General features: G+C 34.8%; 1 long non-coding RNA gene across 1 annotated transcript; it reads left to right on the plus strand.

Annotated features, from left to right (window-relative positions):
* The first annotated feature begins 4307 nt into the window (after positions 1 to 4307).
* On the plus strand, positions 4308 to 7931 carry LOC120074412. Its single transcript, XR_005480990.1, has 3 exons — positions 4308 to 4989; positions 5093 to 5157; positions 7576 to 7931. It is a non-coding gene; the product is annotated as an uncharacterized LOC120074412 (long non-coding RNA).
* Positions 7932 to 8158: the final 227 nt, after the last annotated feature.

The following is an 8158-nucleotide window of genomic DNA, read 5'->3' on the forward strand; positions in this document are numbered from 1 at the left end:
ATCAACCAAAATGTTGCGCTGAAAACATGCGTTGATTTTGGCTTACACTAAGGTGTATTTGCATTATTAATATTCTGCGTCTAAGTGTAGTGAGTATGTGTCGATCACAAGTTTTCTCGTTCTCAAGCCAAGTGTACCCTCATTACGAGTTTCTCAGGGTGTCCTAAGGCCGAACACAAAGATTTGTACCAATCGAGATAGATAACTATGAGTATGCGGCTGAGTTACAAATTTAGAAGAATGAGGTTGAAAACATGCGATTAACTAAGTTATAAACTGATTGAGATGCTTGTGAGATATAATATAGAGAGATTGTAGAAAACAACAACATTAACGTGAAGGTAAAATGTATGGAGAGGTAAGGGATGAGGGAAGATTAATACCGCATCACTGAGCATTATTGCAGGAACTTATCCTGGCTCACAACTTCTAATTATCGTACACCTTTCAGTGGTCAGTCACATTTATCATATCTCTATGATGCAGAAATGAAGTTGTTATGAGCACAAAGTTGTTTCTATCTCTAGAAATATTTCTTGCTTTGCTTAATGAGTTCCACAACTGTATTCCTTCTCAGGAGGCTAGTTATAGCTACTTGTCTCAATGAGTGTTCATAGGCCCGAAGGAACTCTTATCAAAGATAGCAGTGAGCAGAAGCAAGATCGTTCCAAATTCCATTGTGACAGAATATATACATTTACAATCAAATAGTAATAGTTATGCATAAACTCTAAATTACAACATGCTTCAAAAAGAAAATATTAAGGATTAAGAGAACTTACCCTTGAAGAACTATTCTTCTCATTCCCTCAATGCAATAGCACGATCGTTCACCAACACAAACGTCACGCCTTAGCAATCTCCTCGATCAAGAACAAACAACACTCGTCCCTCGAACAGTAAGTAGATACCACCAGAAGACTACCTAGGTATTTTCGGTGTGAGAATCCAGGAGTTGTGGTTTCTGTATGGATTTGGTAAAGGGTAGGAAGAAAAGACAGATCGTATAGTCGATCGAGTAAATGGGAGATGACTAAAGTCTATCGTATAGACTGAGTACTTGATCGTTTAGAAAACAAATGACTATTGTATAGAAAACTCGTTGCACGATCGTGTATGCTCTCAAGCTATCGTATAGCTAATTCTTTTGATCGTATGATTATCAATCACTTAATGATTGCTCTCTTTGTAAAAATGAAAACGATTTTCATTTTATCCACCAGTTAACATAACTGATCACAACATCCCACCAAGTTAGTTATTGGGAGAAAAAACTGTAACGAATTATCCCATAATTGATTTTATTACAAATATACATAATATATATTCATAACCTATAGTTTTAATATCACATCTCATGCAATATATAAACCATAGTTCTTTTTCTCCCTTATATCATTTAATAATAATTCCTCCAATTAATGTATCTAATACATTAAGTCACTTATATCTCATATAATTGATGCAATTTAATTATAACATATATAATCAAATTTCCTTTTGTTAATTTGAACACTTCAAACTAACCCAAAAACTGATTCTCAACATGAATCCATTGAGCTACGAAGAGGACCTTATGGACCTGTAGCTTGAAGCTCCAACGGTACGTGAATAACTGACTAAACTCTTTAGTCACGATATGCACCATACGTTAACTGCTAGACATTCTACTAAAGACCGACAGCTACACTCCTTCACAAATCGTTCATAACTATATCCAAGCCAATTACCATTTTGCCCTTGTAATTACATGTAACTTCTTATGTACTACTGATTGCTCTAATGAATAATACATCATATTCTACTATGAGTAAATCCTTCTCGGGCCAAGAAAAAGTGTGGCGCCACATTGTTCAAGTCTCGAAATTAGCCCTTAAGAGAGCAATTTATTTACTTACTCCTAAATCGTGGAAGGAGTGAATTCCGTCTTGTGTAGCTGATTCCCAATTCCCCAATCAGACGAATCCCTAAAGTGGTAGGTTTGAGTCGGCGATTTGGCCACTCGTACCCATACAAATCAAAGGACCGCACTCATAGGCAGGAGTTCCCAACCCACTTAGGATTAAGGTTATGTTACCTATGGTCATCCTCGTGAAATGAAAGTCTCTGTCTTGAACGACATTATATAACGAGACTAAACATTTCATGGTCCGGTCTTATATAAACTCTTTTGTTAAAAACATCCTCACCTGCATGTCTAATACATGAATGGTCAGGATCAGACCATTTATAGCATTTTACAACACTTGTAACATCTACAAAGTGAGCCACACTCGTAGTGTCAACATGATAAGATTTCCCTCATTTATCTATATACTACAGACCATTTAAGTTATCACTTAAAACACAATCCACTTGTATGTCATCATATATGCTTAAGTTACATCGATAACCAGAGATCTTAGTTTATTGGTTTATGGTTAATGCAACTAAAATATCTCATATTTCAAAGACTATAGTGAAGAAAATATCTCATATTATTACATTACATAATGTTTATTCATACAAGTATTTACAAACTACTAGACCCTACGAGATTTAGGGCATCAACCCTAACAAGGCCAACATTTAAATGACTATACATTAAGCAAACAGGACAACTTCCTCAGATTCTACTTAGCTCATGATATTAACCTTCCCTTTACCCCGTTGAGATTAGTGACTCATGGAAAATGTTAAAATGAAAGCAAAAATAGAGGAAATGATGAATGAAGACGTGATGGTATTAAGTTAGAGATATAGTTGTTGAATACAACTGAATAATTTCTTAAACTATAGTGCAGTACAACAACAAAATGATAAAAGAATAAGATGAAGAGGTAATTGGTAGTAATTTCTTGCTCTCAACAGGTGAATGTCTAGGCTGCTGGTGTTGATTTAGTTGAGCGGGATGTAGAAGGCCCTCTCAGACTCTTGCATCGGTGAGGGTCCGAGATGAATCAGAGTGAAAAAAATGGAGTTGGATTTCTCTCTCATAAATCACAGAATCCCTACATCGTAAATTTTCTAATGATCTGTTGATGATCCTTCTTCTTGACGTCAAGATTCTATTTATAGAGCCACGCACTGTTCCTTGTTGGGATTCTCGCCCTGATCAGTTGTCAACGTCTGATGCGATAGGTGCGAATCAGCACTGCAATCATGGTCAACGTTTTGGAAGCTTGATAGAAGATCCACTGATATAGTTTCAGAGATCTCGAGGCATGGGATCATCTATTTGTTCTTTGGAAGATCAACGCATGCGGTGTCTCCTGCGGTCATCTGCAAAATATATACTTTTGGCGCAATATGCTCATGATATGCGGGCAACGAGTGCTTTTGAGATACTTTAGAGTCAAGTTTGATATTTAGCATGAATTCTAAGCATGATTGATGTATACTCTTCTTTCCTTCCTTCATTATTCTAAGAAAAAGGCTATAATAACTTGTATTTCTATACGTTATCACAAAACCAATAATAGACCTTGGTCAATCAATTCCAGCTAGTCAAAATCTCCAAACATCAAGCTTCCCTCATGTTAGAAACTGAACTAGCATACTTTATTGAGTTCGAAATAGCTCAAAATGAATGAAAACTTACCGAAGCTTAATCGAACAGCTCGGTTTCGGTAGCTCAAGAAAACATCTTTGTGATTGTATGTGATATAACATTCATTCATTGTGTATATATCATTAAAAAAAGAAGCAAAAGAAAAAAAAAACATCATCATCTTTGTAGTTCATATCTTGATAATTAAGTCATCATCTAGGGAAATTAGTCCCATCCCATTTGTACCCATAATTAAGAATTTACAAACATAAAGTGTTAAGATTATTTACAATGCTTCAACTATTTTTTGCAAATAAATGTTGCAGAAATAGGCATTTTGGCCAGAAAGTAAGAAAAAAGAGAACATGAGGAGTGCTTGATTTTACTTTTGACAGACTTGATTACTAAAATCTGGGCCACCAAATTGTTGTGGAGAAAAGAAAATGTATTGGTCAAACCAAATATCTTCAACAATCTTGCTTAAAATTCCACTGCCTTTATAGGAACTTGTAGATGCTCCCTTGTTTTAAGCACGATGAGAAATTTCCAGCATAATTAATAGAGTAGAAAACATTTATATTGAACTCAATCCACTATCTTCTAATTTCATAATATTCAAAGAAGAAAACATAGATCGGGTAATGAAAAAAATAAACCCTAGAAATCAAATTGATAGTTAAAGATCTAATCTATAGTACTCCTAACATAGCCTAGCCATCTTGGGCTATAGAACAAAATACCCCCAAGTGAACCCATTTGTATTGAGAGTTTCTTAGATCTCATTGTAAACTCTCTCCCCTCTTTCTTTCCTTTCTTGGAACTACTAGAAAGCTTATAGATTGAGATCAAACTTGTGAACTCGATATATCTACTTGAAAATCAAAGAAATTGAAGTTGACAACTTCTTCGAGGAAAGAGGAATTTGTAAAGGCTCGACGAATAATTTAAGGGTACATTTGTGGGTGAATTAGGGTTCCAATTGTAATTTTGGAATGTTTAGGCTTGTTGGGCTTAGCTGAAGTCAAGGAGGAGGTGTAAACCCGAGAGAGAGAGAAGAGGGAAATTGATGGGTTTTCTTTTGACAAATTTGAGTTGTCTTCATCAAATTTTGTGATTGGGTTAGAAAAAGGTTGAAGATTAATCAGCTAGGGATGTAGGAGATTCGAAGTATGGGGTAGCTATCAGAGAGGAAGCTAGAATTTGGTGTTTTGGGTGTTTGCCGGTTTTAAAAAGGGAAGAAAAGGGAATTTGGTTTAAGGGAATTTAGTGAGGAAAAAACGAGAAAAACTAAATGAGGGTTGAAGAAGAAGCTCGAGGAGGTCTGCACCTAAGGATCGTGGCCAGAGAAGCAAGGAAAAAGAAAGAAAAGGGGTTGCCGGTGTTGGACAGAAAAACAGGGGCTGCTTGGTTTAAGGCAAATTCGTAGAGTTAGAGGCTAATTTGAAGCTCCCAATTTGAAGGTAAGCTAATTTTAAAGTCCCTCTAAATTTTCATTGAGGTTAGTTAGCTCTTATAGGTTCAAATTGTTGTTTTAAAATTATGAAACTTCTCACTGGAAAACAGGGGTACCGAGGAGTGTTTAGCTGATTTCGGGAGTTCTAGAGCAAATTGGACGTTGAAACTTTGCGGTTAGTTAATTTTAATTATGGGTAAAAGGTTTATAAGGGTTACTTGGGTTTTTAGTGGCTGAAAATTGATGAATTTTGGTCTGAAAGTCGAGTTGCAGATAGGGGCCGAATCAGGCATGGCTGGAGGTTGAAGATGAAGTGTGCTCATATATTGTCCGTCATTAAAAGCCGAAATTTCAATCCAGGGTTAATTAAAGTGTTCCTAAGCTTGATTTAAGTTCTAATTGATTTCAATAAGATACTTTGACCTTGGAAGTGGAATAATTTTGGATCCTAAGTTAAAATGAAGTAGTTAAAGGATCAAATCACAAAAGTAAACCCCAAGATTAGATGAGATTAGGGTTAATGGAAAATTAGGAGGAATTAGTTATTCTTGATGGTATTTACGGGATATTTGAGTTGGTTTGAAATCTGAAGCTAATTTTAAGATGATTAAAGGATCTAAGTGTAAGGTAAAACCTAAGGTTGAAATGAGTTAGGGTTTTGATGGGAATTTATGAAAAAATGGTTCTCGTTGAAGAATAATTTTGAAGATATCTAAATTATGGCCGTTCGGGGAATAATCAAGGAATTATTAAATTTCAGGAGAATCTAAGGATCGAAAAATCTGAGAATTGACGGTGAATGACCCTTTCTAAAAAAAAAAAAATTCTATTTTAACAATGTTTAAAAATATTTGATGAAGTAAACTATGTTTATAAGATATTGAAGGTTGTTTCAAAGATGCATGTTATTAATAAATATGATTTCATCATCATGCATTGAGTTATGTATTTAATTATAAACTCTTGATTTGATTTATTCATATAATATTCTGAAAAGTAATAGTTTGAGAAAAGGTTTTCAAACCATGGGATATAGTACTCGAGACGAGATATATGAGCACTGCGTTCACGTACGATAATTGCTATGTTGGTCCGCATTAACAAAGACTAAGTATAGATTGAGTGTGTTGAGTTGGTCCACCTCAATACCAAGGTGTGTTGATTGGTCCACCTTGGGATATTCGGGTATAGATTTGATATTGATTTATCATGCATTATTATGCATTTTATTAGGTTTCATGTGATTCTTCGTTATAAAAGTTTATTGTTTCTATTAAAATAACATGTGTTAAGAGGTAATTCTTTATTTCATACGTTTGTAAAGAGTTTCTAATTAAGTTTTAAAACATGTATTGTTATAAGATTTCAATTAAGTTTTAAAAAAATGCTTGTTTCATGAAATATCATTCACTGGACTTTCCAGCATATGTTATCCATTGTTTTGTTCTTCCTCAAGATTGTTGCTTGGAATTGATATCTGCCACAAGATTGGGTTCTTTGCATAATTTAAGTGTCTTAGGATTCTGGGAAGGTATCAGTGAATCTCAATTCAATCAATTTCTGAATGTTGAATTAGATCCGGACTTGTACAATAAATTTTATGAACATTAAGTTTGGTTGTAACGAAATAAGAATTTGAGTTATGTTATTACTCTGTTACGGAAGTCGTTGGGTAAAATAGATCAAGACGGATAGTAAGTATCACAAAAGATGATAATATCCATCTCTCCTTTTAGGTGAAAGAGGAAAATAAGGGAAGGGTGTGACCCTCGTGGAGGGTGAACCCAACATACCAACAATCTTCTAATTTTGTTTATGGATGGCGTAAATCAAATGTCGATTAGGAGTGGATCTTTATCTAACCCTGTTGAAAGAAGAAAAAAATGTCGCTGCCAGAGATGAGCAAGGTCTGTTCAGCTTGCCAAACGTCGGGGGTTGCTTAGTTGTAGGTCTTACACAAAATATTCATCCCTATTCAATCGTAGCCACCGTCTAGTCACCACCGGAGAAAGAATGCCGCCATTCACATGGGAAAGTCGTGCACAGCTGGTCATTACTGGAAGGAGAACTAACACGAAGAGGGTTGTTGGCCATGGGTGTTTATCTTGTTCGGAGCACGCAAGATGAGAAGAATATGAAGATGAAGGATGATAGAGGATGTGTGGTTGAAGGTGAACACGTGGAGGGCTAGAGATTGCTTTTTGCGTGAAGGAGAGAAAGGGCTAGAAAATGATGAACAAGTTTGGGATTTAGGGTTTTCTTATCTTATTTTCTTTTGGTCTTTATATAAATACTCAAAATAAATTTAAAAAAAAGGAGTAAAGAGCATTATATATTATTCTCCTTTTTTTTTTTTTTGGTAAAACTTTCATTATGTACCACCGTTTGTTATTTTAAAAAATTGAGTTTAATTAATGACAATTAATAAATGTTTGATGACATTTAAAAATTGTCACGAATATGAAAATCTGAAAACCTCCGTTTTTTCGCCAAAACACGCATTTTTAGCTTTTATGATTATTTTCTCTCTCTCCAAGCTCTATTTACATGTACCTTTATGTCATGGAAACTCACTTTTGTTGTATTATTTTAGGTAAAATACAAACAACAAAGCAACAACACAACCAAATACTCTCAAGTTCCAAATCAAACAAGGAGGAAAGAGAACGTGAAACATCTTTCCAGATCAAAGAATAACTTTTGAGAGGAGGTTAAAGCAGCAATGGAATGAGCAACTTTGCTCACTTTTCAAAAGATGTGAACCGTGATGGTGTTGACATTCAACATGCGAAAGTAATTTGGATCTTAGGTATTCTAACTACATCAATTTTAGTGATTAAGCATGCATGACCATTGTTCTAGAAATTAGGGTTTAGAAAGACAATTTTTGAAGAAATCCCAAGTTGCTCCAATCTACTGATGTTATCAACTCACGAGCTAGTTGTAGACTACCGCAAAGACTTCTCTACTATCCTCTTGGCCTTAGATTGGATGGTAAAATCTAAATTAAGTAGAGATTTTGAATGATTTTGGAGTTAGAGAGTGAAATTTGCAGAAATTTCAGAAAAACAGCAAAGAACTTCCATTTGTGAATTTGCATGCCATCTTAATCTAACTAAAACTTACAATTTTATAGAAAAATAATATGCACATTAAAAACACCACAAATTGACATA

Source organism: Benincasa hispida, chromosome 3, assembly GCF_009727055.1.
Source record: "Benincasa hispida cultivar B227 chromosome 3, ASM972705v1, whole genome shotgun sequence".
Classification (NCBI taxonomy): domain Eukaryota; kingdom Viridiplantae; phylum Streptophyta; class Magnoliopsida; order Cucurbitales; family Cucurbitaceae; genus Benincasa; species Benincasa hispida.